Source organism: Mus musculus, chromosome 5 (genome assembly GCF_000001635.26).
Source record: "Mus musculus strain C57BL/6J chromosome 5, GRCm38.p6 C57BL/6J".
NCBI lineage: Eukaryota > Metazoa > Chordata > Mammalia > Rodentia > Muridae > Mus > Mus musculus.
The window spans coordinates 107,685,255-107,704,922 of NC_000071.6; the positions used below are offsets into that span (position 1 = coordinate 107,685,255).

The window sequence follows — 19,668 nt, forward strand, 5'->3', positions numbered from 1 at the left end:
AATTAACCGTAATCAACAAGCCCAGGTCTTAGTGAAAGACCCCTAAGAAATGACAGAGAAGGTGTCCCCTGAGCTTCACACAAGAGAAGTAAAGTCTAAGTCGTGAAACAAAGGCTGTTGATATTAGTCGCAAGTTCAGGAAGTGTAATTCTGTCTATAAAACATGTGTTTACACTTCTCTGATGTGTGTATGTGTGTGTTGTGTCTGCAATGTGTACATTGCTTTGTTCACCCATAGGGCACTTGTGGAGGAAGCTACAAGCTGTCTTTCTCAATTGCTCCTCCTCCTGCTTTTGTAGACAGGTCTCTCTCTCTCTCAACTTGGAGCTTCTTGTTTCAACTGGGTTGGCTAGTGTCTTAGCTAGGTTTTACTGCTGTGAACAGACACCATGACCAAGGCAACTCTTTTTTTAAATTAGGTATTTTCCTCATTTACATTTCCAATGCTATCCCAAAAGTCCCCCATACCCTTCCCCCCACTCCCCTACCCACCCATTCCCACTTTTTGGCCCTGGCGTTCCCCTGTACTGAGGCATATAAAGTTTGCAAGTCCAATGGGCCTCTCTCTGCAGTGATGGCCGACTAAGCCATCTTTTGATACATATGCAGCTAGAGTCAAGAGCTCTGGGGTACTGGTTAGTTCATAATGTTGTTCCACCTATAGGGTTGCAGATCCCTTTAGCTCCTTGGGTACTTTCTCTAGCTCCTCCATTGGGGGCCCTGTGATCCATCCAATAGCTGACTGTGAGCATCCACTTCTGTGTTTGCTAGGCCCCGGCATAGTCTCACAAGAGACAGCTATATCTGGGTCCTTTCAGCAAAATCTTGCTAGTATATGCAATGGTGTCAGCGTTTGGAGGCTGATTATGGGATGGATCCCTGGATATGGCAGTCTCTAGATGGTCCATCAACCAAGGCAACTCTTATAAGGACAACATTTAATTGGGGCTGGCTTACAGGTTCAGAGGTTCTGTCCACAATCATCAAGGCGGGAACATGGCAGCATCCAGGCAGGCATGGTGCAGGAGGAACTGAGAGTTCTACATCTTCATCTGAAGGCTGCAAGGAGAAGACTGGCTTCCAGGCAGCTAGGATGAGGGTCTTAAAGCCCACGCCCACAGTGACACATTCCAACAAGGCTACACCTACTTCAACAGGGCCACACCTCCTTAATAGTGCCACTCCCTGGGCCAAGAATATTCAAACCATGACAGCTAGACACCAAGCCCCCAGGATCTGCTTGTCTTTGCCCCCAGAACTGGGATTACAGAACTATGACACTACACCTGGTCTTTAATATGGGTACTGGCAAACTAAACTCCAGGATCCATGTTTATACGGCAAGTTCTCTTCTAACTGAGCCATCTCCCTAAGCTCCCCCAAGTTTCTTACTAAAAATATTCATGACTCTTACATAAAAAACAAAACAAACAAACAAACAAAAAACTTAAAAGAGGTTGATGATGAGATTGGGAGAAATTATTAGCCTTGAGGAAAATATGGCCAGAGCGCTGAGGAAGAATTCAGCTTAGGGAGGGAAAGGACACCCTGAAAATATAAAGAAGTGGGGGGATCTGGAGATGAAGGTCCCAGGTGAGGATGGTGGAAATGGGAACTGGTCACCAGCACAAACCACAGCAGGAAGAGCTGGAAAGGTTTCCAGCAGCTGCTGTGGGGATTCAGGAAGTCAATTAGCAGTAAGAGAAGACAGCAGAGGGGGCTCCAAGGGAGGACCCAGCTACCACGAGGAGTAGGATCTGATCCTGCTGCCAGTAAATGTTTTAGCTGCAGCCAAAAAAGATCTATATGGCCTAGCTAGATCCATCCACTCTGCACAGGTTTAAGGCAAAGCCTGGAGTCTGGATGCCTGGGATTCAATCTGATTTCTAATTTCAGGAGAACTTGTAAAGGTTTTATTTATTGACTTTTGCTAACACTTTTCAAGAATACCCTTCCCTAGGTGGGTGTAGTAGGCACATCGTTAATATTTTACAGGAGCCACGATGAACAAAATGTGAGCATTTAAAATAAGGATGCATCTGACTCTACAGCTGTACAACCCTAATATCATCCATCACACCGTAGTCCCGCCCTCCAACTCAGTGGGGGAGGAAACAAATTAAAGCAACAGATTACAAGCATATCACTGCAGGGCTGAGTGTTTAACATGCTACCACATATTTGGTTTCTGTTCTTTTAAATGCTCACTTGAACTATATGTCCAAAGAATTGTAGGTCTCGAGTAGGCCAAACCAAGGGTTGGAGGTTTCCCATCATGGTCTCCACATGGGCTCCTTTGTTTACACCTAAGCTATCCTGCCACAATAAAGAAATGTATATCTAATATATCCTTGACCTAATCCACCTTTTCCTAGCACCAAAGCCCACTTTGTAACTCTTCCTAAAATGTGCCCACGTGTGTAGGAAAATCCTGACACAATGGAATCTCTTCCCAGGAGGAAGTCTCAGAGGGTACTTCAGACAAACCTGGCCCCTCAAACCAAACCTGTCCCAGGTTCTCCGAAGCCTCCTTACCCTTCCTCCTGACTCCACACGTGACCACGTGTACTTGCCTAGCAGAGGTTGGGGGGGGGGGAGAACAGAAACAATATCTGCTAAAAATAAAACTGAAAATAAACAAAAGTGCAAGCACGAGCTTTACAGGATGGCAACGGGGCATCACGCGCGCCTCACCTCGAAACCAGCCTCGCGGAAGCTGAAGTCCAGCCATGCGCTGCACACACGAAGCTACGAGCGGGCCGCGCTGGGGCTCATGGGGGAAGTGGGCGGGGCGTGGGAGAAGGGGCGGGGCGCTGCAGCAGCTGCGCCGGCCTTGAGTGGAAGCTGGGGACCCGCCCCGCTTCACGCCCGCCTACTTTGCAGCCATCGACCCTGCAAATATTTACCTTGGGATCCGAGAGACTGAAAATATCTAGCCGGAGCCAGATGCGTCGCGTGTCTGTCCCTGAAATATTAGCCAAAGGAGTGATTTAACAAAATCAAATGGCGGGTGGGGCGCCTGCCTGGCGGAGCTGTTGACTTTGCGCCAGCTCTGGTGGAGCAGCCGGTGCTGCGAGTGATTCCGGAGAATGCCAACAGCTGGGAAGCAGGCCAGACCGCGGAGGCAAAGGGTCTGTTTTGGTTTGGGGCGGATCGTTTTACATAAATCAGAGATGTGGATATACACCTTCCTTAGAGGCTCTTAGAAATGCTCTCAAAACAGCCCTGGGGCAGTACACCCGGAGGTGGTTTTGTCTTTCTTGGCTAAAGAAAGAACACTTGCGAACTGACAAGTCTGAGAAATCCAAGTGGGAGCGATGCTCAGGTCCCTTCTGAAAGCCAGCTGCTGGGCTGTCCTGCCAGCGCACTGGCTAGCAGGGTTCACTAGCTCCGTTTACAGTGGACAACCTGCGAGTGAGGGCCATGAGACTCACTACCTTCCAGGGCTGCTTTGTGACAGTGAGTGAGCTTCTCACGGATCGGTTAGTGCCATGGTAGTGTTGAAACAAGCTGTTTGTGAGGGAAGACTTCAAATGCAACTCCACAAACCTTTAGCGAAGAATCCAAAGGGGATCATTTGATGACATCTTCGAACATAAAGAAAATACAAGGCATGAGCAAGAACAAATAACTCCTCCCTGTAAAAATAAATAAATAAAAGATATATCAGGGGTGTGGCCTCAGTGGATGGCGCTACCCTGACACAGGCAGAAACACACTCACAGGAGGCAAGCTGAGCTCCACTCCAGAGAATTCCCCAATCCTAGTTAGTGGTCTTCAGAAAATCGTAATCTGTGTCTAGTCCTCTCCTGTTTAATGGTAAAATTGAAAGCTGACGATTTTATTCGTTAGTGTTAGGGATAAAACCAGGTTCTAGTGCATATCAAATAACCATAAACTCTGACACTGAACTACAAATTCCTCAGCTCCTGGTTGGTTTATTGGGTTTTTCGTTGATGCTTTTTACATTTTAAAAACACTTAGTTATTGTGTATGTATGCATATCAGAAGACAACTTTTAGGAGTCCGTTTTCTCCTTCCGCATTGTGGTTCTGGGAATCAAACTCAGGTCCTTAGGATGAGGAGCAAGCAATGCTGAACCATCTGGCTGACCCCTGTTCGTCTCCTCCCGACCCTTGCTTCTCTGTGTTAACATAAGCCCTGTAATATGAAAACTAGAGTTACCAAAATGGTAACTCCAGCTTCTAAGTCACTTGCTATAAAAATCGCCTATTAGCTCCTGCCTCGCCTTTTCAGCACACAGCCTGTGCAAGACGGCCTCTATTCTGAGGCCACTGGCAACCTCTCACCTGGAATTCCAGGCTCCTGTTAGCTGATCAGCTTTCCAGAAGCCCAAGCAAGAGGCAAAGGAGTTTGAGGTCTATGCCCATCTCCACTCCTAGGAAGCTGGGAAGGCTTCCTTTCCCTGGGTCTGTAGAATGAGGTTCTTGGTATGATGGGGTCTTTATAGCTGGATATTCTTTTTTTTTCAAGATTTATTTATTATTAAATGTAAGTACACTATAGCTGTCTTCAGACACTCCAGAAGAGGGTGTCAGATCTCATTACGGATGATTGTGAGCCACCATGTGGTTGCTGGGATTTGAACTCAAGACCTTCAGAAGAGCAGTCAGTGCTCTTAACCACTGAGCCATTTCTCAAGTCCCATAGCTGGTTATTCTTAATATCTAACTGTACCCTTTCTCTTCTTGTAACACAAGAATACCAATGCCTACCACCTCACCACCCCGAGGCCTCTGCACATTTCCACCTCTATCTTCTGCTCTTTGCAGAGTTCTCTAAAGTCTCAGATATAATGCCAGTTCTTGGAGGTACTTTCCTAGTTTTCCTAGTTCTGTCATTTATTGAGCTAAGGAACTGCACAGCCCAAGTCTGATCCCCTTTTATGAAATAGGCAATATTTTCATTATATATACCATCAATATATTCTGACGAAAAACTAAGTATGTATAGGAGGTTTTAATGTTTTGCTGCATAGCCCAGGCCAGTGTTTTAATCCTCCTGTCTCATCCTCAGTGCTGGGATTACAGGCATACACCACAGTGCCCAGCTGGATGTGTTTAAATGTTAAAGACGACATCACGGGATCAGTGAAGTTCTGAATGGCAGTCTACATTGGGTTTTCATTTCATCACTTTGAAATCGTTTGTTCTGCCTGTTGCAATAAATAATCCCACAGTTGAATTCTCTTTTTTTAAAAAAAAAAGTGATAAAACCTAAAATATCTTAAAAGTTGGATTCATTTATCAATTTAAAGTGATGTGTTAATAAATTCAATGTCAGTGATCAAGTATTAAATTGATACAGAATAACTACTTATCGATTTATTAATTCTAGGTGCGTATGTGTGTGCCTGAGTGTATGTCTGTGCACCACTTCTGTGTAGGTGCCCTCAGGGGCCAAAAAGGGCACCAGATCTCCTGTAACTAAAGTCATAGGTGGTTGTGAGCCGGGGACTGAACCCAGGTCCTCTGCAGGAGCAACAGTGCTTTTAACCACTAAGCAATTTCCAGCCCAAGAAGGAATGTTCTGCAGCTGCCCTTCATTCTCCCTTCCTGTCTGATCCAGAAGTAATACAGAATCATACGGAATCCAAAGGCTGTAAAAATTCACAATACGTACAGCAAAACTCCCCCAGTTCTGTTGTGCTTTACCCTATCCTCGGTCATAAACACTTACTCTCCTTCACACGTGTTCCTAACTTTTCCTTGTGTACACTAGCATTGATTTTTATCAGAACAGATAGAGGGGCCCAGTGACCTCGAGGTTGTCTTTAGGGTACTGAGATGACCCTTAGGTTTAAACAGAAGAACTGGGACAGGAGACAAACAGCCTTGGTCAAGTCATGATCCTGCTTATCACTGTACAACCTCTAATTCTGAAAGGTTGTCAAGAATAAATTGCTCTTCAGCCAGTTGATGTATATCTCTCCCATAAATGACTGCTCTCTTCTTGGCAGGGGGGTGGTGGGGGGGGGGGCACAAGGGGAGGTAGCCTAACCTACCTGTAATGCTTTGCTGCTCTGTAATCCAAGGTGACTATAGGTTTAATGCAATGACTCTTGGGGCCTTCGGTCTAAAAGTGTAAAGAGGTAGGCTGGAGATCAGTGGGGTTTTAGACAGACACTCCATTTTGTCATGCCTATGCACATCTAAGCAGGAGTCTGACCCACAGCAATAGAAACAGGCACAAAATGCAGGCATAGGGTCAGGCTTCCTTCTAATTTTTAGTGTGTGTGTGTGTGTGTGTGTGTGTGTGTGTGTGTGTGGTGTGTGTGTGTGTGTATGTGCTGTGTGTGTGTGTGTGTGTGTGTGTGTGTGTGTGTGTGGTGTGTGTGTGTGTGTGTGGTGTGTGTGTGTGTGTGTGTGGTGTGTGTGTGTGTGTGTGTGTGTGTGTGTGTGTGTGTTTTAATTAGCAAAAGCAGCTTCCAAGTTTTACTGTTATGCTTCAGTGGCTGGGCTTCTGTTGACCCTCCTGTGAGCTCTTACCTGTATTGTGTTGCTCTCAACAATCCTCTTAGGACTGGGGAGACAGCTCAGCAGTTGAGAACTTGCCACAAGGTGTAAAATGAACTTATAATTCTAGCAGCTGACATAAAAAGACACACAATCAGACCAATCCACTACCATGAAGACCAGAATTTGAATCCTTAGATGTCCACATAAATCCCAGGTGGGCAGCAGATTTGCCTGCCTGTAATTCCAGCCGCAGAAAGCAGACATAGGGGATCCCCCAAAGCAAGCCGGCTAGCAAGACTAGCCATATCTGTGAGTTCTGAGTTTGATTGAGAGCCTGTCTCAATGAACAAGGTGGGAGAGTAATCAAAAAACTTCCAACCCCAACCCCAGGCCTCTACACACATACACATACATGCACATGTGTACCCACATGTGTGCCCATAGACATACAAAAACATATACACATGCACACCACACCTCACATATTTTTTTTTAAATTGGAATAACACTGCTCTGGTGGCAAACCTCAACACTTCCTAGCCCTCCACCCTCAGGTGTCTCTGCCAGCATACAAGCTCACCATAACAGGGTTGTTTACAAGTTCCCATCAATAGGATCAGGGGATCTTGTCCCTCACATCAGAACCTGACAAGCTGGGAGGCTGCCCACGCAAAAACAAAACAGAAGCAAATCATGTCACAGAGAGAGAGAGAGAGAGAGAGAGAGAGAGAGAGAGAGAGAGAGAGAGAGGGAGAGGAAGAGAGAGAGAGAGAGAGAGAGAGAGAGAGAGAGAGAGGGAGAGAGAGAGAGAGAGAGAAAGAGAGAGAGAGAGAGATTGAGAGCATGTGTGTGTGTCCTGCTCAGGGATCCTGGGAGAGGCACTCTTCCTAGCCAGGACAGAAGGTAGACCAAGGGTCCTCGGAGAGTATGGTGGCTCAGAACTCTTTGAGAAAAAACTGGGGGGTGGGGTGCCAGACAGGAGTGACTCTATCAAAGAAACACTGTCCTTTCTCTTAATCACAGGAAGACTTTCCAAACACAGTCTCCCAGGTGAGAGCCTCTGGAGGGTAGGACACTTTAAACCTTTGTGGCTTGCAGACCGTAACTCCTTGGCACACTGTGATAAGGCAATGCTCTCCAGGAAGCTTAGAAAACAAATCGTTCATTAACCAAAGATGATGCTGGCCTGTTGGGTGGCAGTCAGGGAGGAGGGCAGGAACACCTCTCAGGAGGGTCCCTTGAGTTTGGTTTCAGTGAGATTCCTTCTATTCTCCATCTAGTCTGGCTTCTACAGGCTTTCTTCTCACTCATTGTCTTTATCCATCTCCTCTGCTGACCCTCCTCAGCACCTTCTAAAGGTTGAGGGCTAAGGAGTGTCTGCTGACGCTTGCCACCAGAGCAGTGTCTCCACACACGCACCCTTTTTCTTTCCTTTTCTTTTCTTGTTTGTTTGTTTGTTTGTTTGGAGACAGGGTTTCTCTGTATAGCTCTGGCTGTCCTGGAACTCACTTTGTAGACCAGGCTGGCCTCGAACTCAGAAATCCACCTGCCTCTGCCTCCCAAGTGCTGGGATTAAAGGCGTATGCCACCACTCCTGGCTCCTTTTTCTAGGATGTGAGGTGTGGTGTGCATATATATGTGTGTCTGTATGTTTTTGCATGTGCATGGGCACACAATCAGACTCAGAACTCACCCCCCCCTTTGTCGAGTGCTCCCTCAGATCCTTTCCCTCTTTCCTTTGTCTAACAAGGATTTTAAGCTGTAGAACCTCTCTCATTCTCCAGATGAGACCAAAGCATGATCTGTCTAGTTTTGGGTTAAACAACAAATGTGTAGAAATGAGGCTTTGTTTGTTTGTTATGGATTAAGCCAGGGCCACATTTGGCTGGGTCTCTACCACTGAGAAGTACCCCTGGGTCTTTTTTTTTTTTCTTAATGTATAGTGTTTGGCTTGCATGTATATATGTGCACCATGTGTGTGCCTGGTCCACACAGAAGGGAGTGTTCGATGCCCTGAAACTGGAGTTATAGACGATGGTGAGCCTGCATGTGGGTGCTGGGAACTGAACCATAGCCCTCTGCAAGAACAAAAAATGCTCCTAACCACTGAGCCATCCTTCCAGCCCTATTGAAGTAGCAAATCCATCACATCAGTTATTGAGCAAGATAGATACTTCTATTGTTTCATTTACCTGAAAATGTGTCTTCATGTGACCGTTTACTTAATGCACAGCTTCACTGTATGCTGAGTGCTGAGTTCATGGCAATGGTTGCTGTGAAGTAACCTCTTCTGCGCTGTGTTTAAGAGTGTGGTGGCTTCCAACACTTGGGAGGTCAAGGCAGGAGGGCTGCCTGTAGTCGGAGGTCAGCCTGAACTACAAAGTGAGATCACACTGCCCCACTGCCCCAAACAAACCAGTTTTTAAAAATGTGAATGGTCAGGTTTTTAATAAATACCTATTTGGTGTCTGTGTATTGGGGGGGGATGCAGTGTGTGTGTGTAAAGGTGTGCATATGCCACAGCGTATGCATAGGGGTCATAGGACAGTGTTCCAAGGACAATTCTTTTGTCCACCTTGTTTTTCGGGCATTTCTGTTATTTCTGCTGCTGTGCTACATGTGAGTTTCTGCCTGACTCTTCTGCCCGACCTCCCTTCTCACCATAGGAATGTGACTCACCGAATCTAGGATTTACACGTGGATTCCAGGGACCACACTCAGGCCATTGCTCTTACCCACTGAGCCATTCTGCCACCCTGATAGTTTCTGCTTTTTAAATTGGCCTTCTCTCTGGTTGCTTTGAAGGTTCTCTTTCATATAAGTGTGAGTATTGTGCAGTTTCAGTATGATGTGTCTAGGTGAGAACTCTGTATACACACATATATATCCTGCTTGAGATTTGATGGGTTTCCTGCACTTAAGAAATACTGTTCTTTCTAATTTTCAATTTGTCATCTAAAATTTGTTTGGATGGCCCTTCATAAAGCTTTAATATGTATGAAGCAAAAAACTCATAAAGCTGCAAAGATTAACATAGAAGCTCCACCACAATTCAGTACTACATTCTTAATACATGATAGAACAAACAGGCATAAGGCTGCCAACAATCTCTAATTAATAAATACAAAACATTCCATCCAACAGTAGTAAAACACATATTGGAGTTACGTACAGAAGGCTGAGGTTGTAACTTGAGGATATAGCATTTACATAGTCTGTATGAAGCCCCGAAATTTATCCTCAATACACACACACACACACACACACACACACACACACACACACACACACACGGGTGGGGGGGAGATGGAAGGAGGGAAAGAAAATATACTATTTTTAAAGATGAAATTTAGATAGGTATTCTGAACCATAGAAAAATATTACTCTATTTGAAGTGATCTATAAAAAGGTGCACGAATCACCAATCATGAGGGAAATGCAAATCAAAACCACAACACTAGCACCTCACCACAGTGGATGTAGTGATTATCAATAAACAAAACATAAATGTTGCCAAGGATGTGGAGGGAAGGACCTGCTACATGGTGCTGGTTGCAGTGCAGCCAAAGTGGGAAGCGCACAGAGGTTCCCCCCAAAACAAGAACTAGAACTACCATGTACCTAGCAACCCCATTTCTGGAATGATATCCAAAGAACTGAAAAAAGATATCTGCAACCCAAGTTCACTGCAACAATATTCCCAGGATCCAAAACAGAAACCAGGGAGGGATGACCAGGTGAAGAAAACATGGTCTATACACGCCACACAGTAGTATTCAACCATTAAAAAAAAGGAAAGCTTAACATTTGCAGCAAAGTGTTTGAACTGGGAGGACCTAATGCTAAGATATAAACAAGGACAAATGCTAGTATATGAGATTTCCATCTCTGTGACAAAAATAATCAATCTAAAAAGAGGAAAGCTTAGCCGGGCATGATGGCACACACCTGTAATCAATCCCAGCACCTCAGAACCTCAGAGGCTAAGTCAGCGGAGGAGCATGAGTTTGAGGCAAGGCCAGATGGGGCTATAAAGTGAGACCAACTCAAAACAAAAAGACAGAAACAACAAAGAAGGTTTATTTTGGCTCACAGTTTCAAAAGTTTTCAAGCAAAGTCATCTGTCCCTGTTGCTTTGGGGTTGTGGTAGTAAAAGACAAAGAAAACTTGCTCATTTTACAGATGCTGGAATGCAAAGGGAGACAGGCCAACATCGTGATCCCAAAATCCCCTTCAAGGGCACAGCTCTGATGACCTCACTTCCTCCTACTAGGGCACAGCCTGATGACCTCACTTCCTCCCACTAAGTCTTACCTCTCACATTCCTACTATACAGAGTAGGGATTAAGTCTTCCATCTGGGAGCCAGACAATAGCAACATTGACTCTAAAAGCTGGGTTCCCAAAGCCAGCAACCCAATTGGAGAAGTAGGGATGCCTTGCTCTTGGTGCAAAGTTCCATTATGAAGAATGAGGATGTCCTGGAGACCTAGCCTGTGCTGTTGTGCACTGTGACCAGTGCCATAGCGCATTAACGAAGTATTAAGGGTGCAGTCAACCTGTGACAAGTCTTATCCCATAGGCTCTAAAGAAGGAGGATGGAATGGAAGAAGGGAGAAATTTTGACAGAGACAAGAATGTGAATGGCAGACTATGGTGATGTTTTCAAGGGTGAACACTCATCTCTAAACTCATACATTTATACATATATACATAAATGTATAGCTTTTTCATGTCAACCATACTTCAATAAAGTGATCAGAACATACTGGGGATTGTCATTTTCTTGAGGAATTGTCCCCTATGTCCTTTTTTTATAAATTCATTTTTATTTGGGGTGTGTGTGTGTGTGACATATGTAGGGTACTCACTGAGCCTAGCAGTGGTGGTTCCCCTGGAACTGAAGTTATGGGCTGTTGGAGCTGCCTGGCATGAATGCTGGGAACTCAGGTCCTTCTGGAAGGAAAATACATGCTGTCAGCCACTGGGCCCTGTCCCCTGTTATCTCCATAAAATGGCCCTCTTTATCTCTGGCAAAACTTGGTTCTGCAATCTATCTCCTCAAATATTGATAATATACAACTTGATTGTTGGTGTTGTTACCACTGAGTTACATGTGTGTATGGGAGAATGTATGCTGGAGCACACATATGGAGGTTAAAGAAAAATCTGGCATGTCTGTCCCCACCAATGTTTGAGAAAAGCTCTCTCTCTCTCTCTCTCTCTCTCTCTCTCTCTCTCTCTGTATGCATATGTATGATATATATTTGCTTGCATGTATGTCTGTGCACCACATGTGCATACCTAGTGCCCACAAAGACCAAAAGAGAGCATCCAGATTTCCTGAAACTGGAGTGACAGAAGTTCATGAGGTGCCATGTAGGTGCTGGGAACTGTACTGGGGTCCTCTTCCAGAATAAGTGCTCTTGACAGTTGTACCATCTCCTCAGCCCTGAATAAATTGTCTCTTATCATTAGTTGCTACAGATGTCAGGCTGTCTAGCCATGAGCTTCCTGAGATGCTCCTGTCTCTGCCTCTAAGCTTACCATAGGGGTAACAGCTTTACGTGGGTCTGAGGACCAAACTTGGTTTCTCACACTTGCACAACAAGCTATTTACCAGATGAGCCATGTCCCCCACCCAGTATCCTCTCATCCTTTCACTTTCAATCTACCCACATGTTGAAAGTGGAATTTTTTGTGAAGTCCAGAAAGATGGTTCAATGGGTGAAGATGACTGCAATTAAGCATGATGAGCTGGGATCAACCCCCAGTTACCACATGATGGAAGGAGAGAACCGACTCTCACAAATAGTCCTCTGACTTCTACTAATGTGTGCACACACACATGCACACAAAATAAAATGTACTTTAAAAAATATTAACAAAGCCAGACAGACTACATAGTGAGAACCTGGTATCGTGTACCAGTTTCCTCCAAGATTGAAACATTCCATCCTGCAGAAAAGCATCCTAAGCAGGAAGGTATACAACTCAAATAGCCTCAGGAAGTCCCTGAAACTGACCAAAGCTAAAATCCCTCTCAGAAGGGCTAAGCTGCAAAGAAGACTCTGAGACCAGAACAGCTGCTTAGAAGAAGCAAAAACCAGACAAGCTGCATAGAAGAGGTTTAGACCAACTGAGGCAACTAGAAAGGACACTCTCCAACCTATTGAGCTGCCTGCAGGTGGTGCAGTGTGCTCCAGGTTCCTGGCTTCTGTGAGTTGACAGTCATGCTAGGATTCCTTTGGTAAATGCAGCTGTCTTTGAGTTATTTCTGATCCTGTAAGTCACCTCTCACCCATATCCCTGTAATAATCCCAATAAAACACATTGAGTCACCAAGTTGGATGATGGTGGAATCCCTACTTTGGTCTGTCATGGGTTCCCTAGCTGGGGTCAGTAGACATCTCTGTTCCACAGAAAAAGTTTTGTCACACAAAATCTGGCCAGCCAAGAATACACAAGCAAGACCTTTTCTCAAAATAATTTTTTTATTTTAAAATGATAAATTTTCATTTTAAAATTTTAAAACCAGCTCCTCACACTCTTCATATTTCAAATGTCTAATAACCATGTATGTGTAATACAAATATGCGCATGTATGTTTGTGTGTATAATACATATGTGTGCGTGTGTGTATAATACATATATGTTAATATATGTTGGTGTGTATAATACATACATGTGCATGTATGCTTATATGTATAATACATATATGTTCATATGTGTTTGTGTATATAATACATACATGTGCATGTATGCTTGTGTGTATGAAGGAGGCAGAAGCAGCACCAGGCAGCCTGCCGGGAGTACGGGCAACCCAGGGCTGAGTCACTCTGCCCCTAGATCAAGACCAGCCTAACTGTCAGAGGTAAATCTGCAATATTCTGGCCTGTGTCTTAGGGGTTTTGAAAAATCCTAACCATAGACACTGAGGAAAGAAACTAGGTTCTTTCTCCCCAGTTTTTTCCAGCTGTAAATAAATTTACTTTTTCTTTATCAAGTTCTGTTTCATAATTTCTCTTAGAAAATAGGGGAGCGGAAGTGGCAAGTAGCAGTCCTGACTCCCTGGAAACCCAACGGTTGTGTGAGACCAGCGGAGAGGTCTCCCAACCCTTCCCTGCCATTCTCAAAGCTCCCAGTGATCTTTGCTTAAGACAGGAAACCAATTCCTTGCCTGAGGCCTCCTAACCATTATAGTGACTCTCCTGCACCTGAGGCTTAGAAATGTCATTTTCTACATTTTGGTGGGTTGGTGGCTTTCGTCCTTAGCCGCTACGGCCTTACACTTTATTATCTGCATTCACAATCAGGAAGCTACGGTACTTCCTGAGACAGTGCTGGGTACAATTTACACAATACAAGTTCGCTTTCTTCACCCTGGAGTAGGTCGGAGCTCCCGGGAGGGAGGGCTAGCTAACCTCCATCCAGTTTTCTACAGGTTGAGTCCAACAGTTCCCTGTGGCTTCTAGATGCTTCTGCTTCCTGAACAATGTGGTTGGGGAATTTGGAAAGAAGGTGTTGATTGTGACTGGAGTCTAGAAAACCGTTGTGGGGGAGGGCATTTATCAACTTAGTGGAAGTAACTCTCCAAACTGCCCTCCACCACTAACAGGTACATTGCCAGGGCCAATCAGCAGGCCACAAGGGAACTCAACCCAACAGAAGTAAGTAGGAAGAGAGAAGTCACAGAAGAGTCATTATCTTCAGAGATTTCCATCCTTTGGCCAAAGAGAGTCAGGAATGTACCGAGGAGAGCTACCTACGATGCAGGGCTTTCTTGCTGTGATTCACTCCCAAGCCGAGAGCATCACCATGCACTTAAAAAAAGATAAATAATAAAAGTTATTTCTTTGTGCAGGATGTTGATTCATGCTGCAATCTTAGCATTCAGAAGTCTAAGGCAGGAGGATTGCTGTGACTTCCAGGTCAACCTGGACTAAACAGCAAAACTCTGAGTCAATTTATTAACACACACACACAGACAACAACAACAACTGGGCCTTAGAAAGATGGTTCAGTGGATAAAGGAACTGCTGAGCCTGATAACCTGTGCTTGACTCTCAGAACCCACATAGTGGAAGGAAAGAACTGAGTTCTATAAATTGTCCTCTGACCTCCACATTTTGTAATGTGGCATATGCACACATGCACACACACTCACATACACAGGTACATGAAGGGGGCACAAAATAGATAATAAATAAATAAGTTAAAAACTAGAAACTTAGCCGGGCGTGGTGGTGCACGCCTTTAATCCCAGCACTTGGGAGGCAGAGGCAGGCGGATTTCTGAGTTTGAGGCCAGCCTGGTCTACAAAGTGAGTTCCAGGACATCCAGGGCTACAGAGAAACCCTGTCTCAAAAAAACCAAACCAAAAAAAAAACCAAAAAAACTAGAAACTCCTTGCTGGCCATAGGTTGCAACTTTTCTGATAAGTTGGATCCCCTAAAGATATTGTGTCATGACGCTGTGACTGAGTTTGTGTGCTGGGAATCTTCCAGGCCTTCATTTCCAGAGTCATGTCTTTGTCTCCTTATTTTATTTTATTTTATTTTATTTTATTTTATTTTAAGAAGATTTGAAGGTAGGAAAGGGGCAAATACCCAAGTCAGAGTATGAGAATGCTTAAGAACAGAGAGAGCTATATGATCAGAGAATAATGCAAATAGAGCTGGTGAGGTAACTCCATAGATAAGATGTTTGCCTTGCAGGCATGGGACCCAAGCTCAGTCCCCAGAATCTAGGTGCATATGTGAGGCCTAGTGATGAGCTTCTGTAATCTAGATGCTCAGAGGCAGAGACGGAGGCCCCTGGTACTCACTGGGTGGGTCAATGAGACACCCTGCCTTGAAGGATGTTAGCACGATCTTTGAAGATGACATCAGCCCTCTGGATTCCACATGCACACACATGCACCCTCACACACACACACACTAACTTATACATGTGTGTGCATTTTAAAAATACAAATAACAAGTCTAGTAGTTATAGTAATGTCCCCTGAAATTTAAAGATGTCTCCCTAAGACCCACAATGGCCCTGTGAATAGGAATTACCATTCCCTCAGGATCAGGAGGAAGAGGGCCAGACATCTAGAACTGACTATCTGACACAAGCAGAGCACTACCAAGTAGCAGCCCTGCGTTCCAGTGTCCCATCTACAGTGCAAACATAAGGACACTGGCAACTCCTGTGCACATGGTAGGTGCACAGAGGTATATGTTCTTTCTTTGTACAGCCTGATTAAGCTTTCTCAGAACAGCCCAAGGACAACAGGTGTCAACAATCAAACCGCACTCCACTGGAGATACGCTAACAGGGCGCTTAAGGTGGTGACTATGTGGAGGAATGATAAGAGAGGCATTTTTAGGACAAGCAAAACAGAAAAACCCACAAGGACACCATGAAAACTGAAACCACATAATCTCTAAATAGAGAAGTAACAATGTACTGATATTTCAGTTGTACAAAAGCGAGAGCTTGGGAAGGAGGGCGCTGTCATGGAGGTCGGCGCTGCTTTTCATCCCCAGCGCGGGGTGAGAGACAAAACCGATTACTCTGTTGTTGCTACAAGACATTTCAGGTCTTTCCAGACATAGCAAATAAGTAGTAGTAATAACAATAACAATAATACAAATAAAGAAATCATGAGGCTTCAAGGTCAGGGCAGACATGTACAGACAGATAGACAGACAGAAAGAAAGAAAAAAATAAAGAAAGAAAGAAAGAAAGAAAGAAAGAAAGAAAGAAAGAAAGAAAGAAAGGGCAGTGATAAAATTCTAGTTGTCTTGTTTTTAGGTTTTAATTATGTATCTATGTGTGGGTTTGTGTGCCTGAGTGCCAGCACTCAGTAGACCAAGGGCATCGGATCCCCTGGAGCTGGACTTACAGGCTTGAGCTTTGAGCTGCCCAACATGGTACCGGGAACATAACTCAGACGCCCTGGAATAGCAGGAAGCACTCAGCTGTTGATCCAGCTCTTCAGACCTAATAAAACTCCAGTTTTTAAGCTCAAGATGCCAGGGTTGCTCAATGTTATTAGCATACTCACGGCCTATAGCTTCATGACACCTATTCTTTCACATATAGCAAGGGCTCTGAAATCAAAAGCACATCTGCTCGGCACGGTGACGCACACCTGTGATCCCAGTACCGGGGAGATAAAGACAGGAGGAGCCGTAATTCAAAATCATTCAGCTACAGTGGAAAATTCAAGGCCAGACCAAGCTACATGAGACCTTGTCTCCAAAAGACGAAAAATAAAATTAAAAAAAAAATGTCTATGTAAGTCTAGAAACAGATATTAAAGGGAGGGAGCTACACACACACACACACACACACACACACACAAAATATTTTAAAAATCACTCTCTGACAGAGACTGCTGTCAGGAGTGTGATGCATAATCCTACTCCCCAGTCAGTAAGAAAACACATTTGCATTTCTGGTTTAAGAATCAGGGATTAGGGGCTGAGGTACGAGAGCCAGAGTTTGGATCCCCAGAACTCACATAAAATCCAGACAGATGTAGTGGTCCACAGGCAGATGTGGTGGAGGTCCATAGGCAGATGTAGTGGTCCACAGGCAGATGTGGTGGTGGTCCACAGGCAGATGTGGTGGTCCACAGGCAGATGTGGTGGAGGTCCATAGGAAGATGTAGTAGTCCACAGGCAGATGTGGTGGTCCACAGGCAGATGTGGTGGTGGTCCACAGGCAGATGTGGTGGAGGTCCACAGGCAGATGTGGCAGTCCACTTGCCGTGCTAGATCTCAGGCGGGAGGAGCAGAGGATCCCAGGGACAAGCTGGCTATCCAGACTTGCCAAATCCGTGGGCTCTAGGTTCAAGTGAGAGACCCTGTTTCACTATATAAGGTCAGAGTGATTAAGAAAGACACATGAAATCAACCTCTAGCCTTCACATGTATGCACATACAGACGCATATCAACCACATACATGCAAACACACACATACATATTACATGTACAAACACAGAGAAAAAATCATCAACCATACACATGCAAACACACACATACAAACACAGAGAGAAAAGTCAGTGAATAAAGAGAGTAGAGTTTTTGTCTCTGGACAGCAGCACACTGCTGGACCAGGTGTTGGAGGCAGTTGTATTTCTTTAAGGACACAGAGAATCCTGTGCACCTTACCTCCATCACACAGGTAAGAATAATTTAGGTGATAAACAGATGGTTCTGGGATTCCATCAGCAGTGAGCAGCTGATTTCTGAAATATCCCTCTGAACTGTTTGACAGGAAGAATATACTAGAATAGATTTATTGAAATGTGTGACATTTATTCCTAAGTTGATCAGTGTTAAAATCTATCGCAATGTAACTGAGAATATCAGTGCTCACTCACCTTAAAGAATGAGACCAGTAATTTGAGTTAGGACTCAAATCCCTGCTGTGTCACTTGGTATAAATTTTTACTACGTGATAGTAGTTACTAAAGTGAGGCGATATAAACTGGGTGTGAAGTTCAAGGTTGTATCCTCTGTTACATGAGTTTGAGGCCAGCCTGGACTACACGAAAGCCTGTCTCAAATTTAAAAAGATACCAGTAGCAAGCATAATGATGGTGACCCATCCACTGCCTGCCTACTCAGCACTCAGCCTTCCAGCCTTTCATTTCCCCAAGGTTTCCTAAAACTCTACCTCCTCAGCCTCCCAAGTGCTGGGTGACAGTGGGAGCCATACTTGGTTTGCAGCAGTGAAGCTCTTGCTGTGTATGATGTGGTAATCTCTCTTTTTTTCTTTTTCACTGCAGATTCAGCTTCTGAGTTGTGTTTAATCTTTAGAGTAGGATTGGTGAGTAGAGGAAACCAGATGTTTCGAAGAGACAACGTCATAGTGAAACTGAAAACATCAGCTAAGGAAAGATCTATCACACCTTTTGTTTCAGGGACAGTGAGCTTTGGGCCATCCGACTCCTTTTTATTTGATAATATAAAGTTAGTGGCAGGTACGGGAACACAACAGTAGTCCAGGCTGGCCTCAAACTCATGTAACAGAGGATACAACCTTGAACTTCACACCCAGTAATCCTGGGACTTGGGGTGAGAGAAAGAGGACAGCCTGGGATACGTAAGACCCAAATCAAAACAAAGGACAACAACAAAATGTTAATTCCTGCACATCATGAGACCAGAACAAGCCAGCCACACTCTTCCTGCTTGATTCTGCAGTAAACTGCTGTTCCTTCCAGTGCAATCTGGCCCATTCCTGCCCTGGCAATGTGATACACACAGGACTCAAACTCACAGCACAGACACTGGGATGTGAGGGAACTGCAGCCAAACTCTTAGTTTTAACCTTTCTAACCTTTCTGAGACCCTAAGCCCAGGCTAGCCCATGAAGTATGGCTGCTCTTGGCCTCTTCATTCTTCTAAACTTCCCTCTGTCTGCTGTGTAGGCTTAGATTAGATTAAAAACATTAGTGGAGCTGAGAAGACATCTCCAAAGTGCAGTGGGTATGTTAGCATCTGCCAGTGTAGGGGGAGAGATGGAGGCTTACAGCCAGCCTAGCCACCAATGAGCTCCTGATTTACTGTGAAAGATCTTGTCTCAGGAAGTTCAGTGGACAACAACAGAAGATGTCCACACAGACCTCTGATGTCTACATGCACAGGCGCCTACACACAAACATCTGTGCACATGTATAGCATATGTATACACACTACACACAAAAGAAAACCATTAATAAGTAGAGAAATGTATGCATGTATTCCTAACATACCCATGCCCAGAATTCCAACTGCTCTGAACTTTTAAGGTGAACTTTTAAGGTAAATTTTAGAGGTAGTGGAGACTAAACCCAGGGCCTTATACATGCTACATACACATGGTACCAGAGTTACATGCCATCCCCGGTAATATTTATTCATGAAGTATTTACTTTCTGACCTGCACTGATAAAGACCCTGGAGATGTAGTAATAAACAAGACAGACATGATCTTGAGTTATAAAAAAGTAAATAAAAGAAAATCATCAGGAAAATAAAGGTGAAGAGAGAATCTCTACGTAATGTATGAGAGCATCACCTGTCAATTAAAAAAAAGCCTATGGCCAATGAGCTGAGGCAGGAAATAGGAGGTGGGAGTTCCGGCAGAGAGGGTGAGGGATTCTGGGAAATAGTCAGACTCACTAGATTCACCTGGAAACTCTGAG

The 19,668-nt window shown here is 44.5% G+C and overlaps 1 long non-coding RNA gene across 1 annotated transcript, besides 2 other annotated features; it reads right to left on the bottom strand.

Annotated features, from left to right (window-relative positions):
* Positions 1,508-3,735: an enhancer, noted in NCBI's record as "pGL2proGfi1+35kb construct fragment". NCBI's record gives its function as "enhancer in transgenic E14.5 Merkel cells of snout, limbs and ribs" and the evidence as "EXISTENCE:transgenic organism evidence [ECO:0001131][PMID:20516218]".
* 4930428O21Rik (RIKEN cDNA 4930428O21 gene) lies at positions 12,958-18,226 on the bottom strand. The gene is made up of 3 exons (NR_045871.1): positions 18,156-18,226; positions 16,995-17,319; positions 12,958-14,301 (listed from the first exon to the last, which is right to left on the bottom strand). It is a non-coding gene; the product is annotated as an RIKEN cDNA 4930428O21 gene (long non-coding RNA).
* Positions 13,320-19,136: an enhancer, noted in NCBI's record as "+19.5 kb fragment". NCBI's record gives its function as "strong enhancer in stably transfected MOLT4 T lymphoblasts" and the evidence as "EXISTENCE:reporter gene assay evidence [ECO:0000049][PMID:20516218]".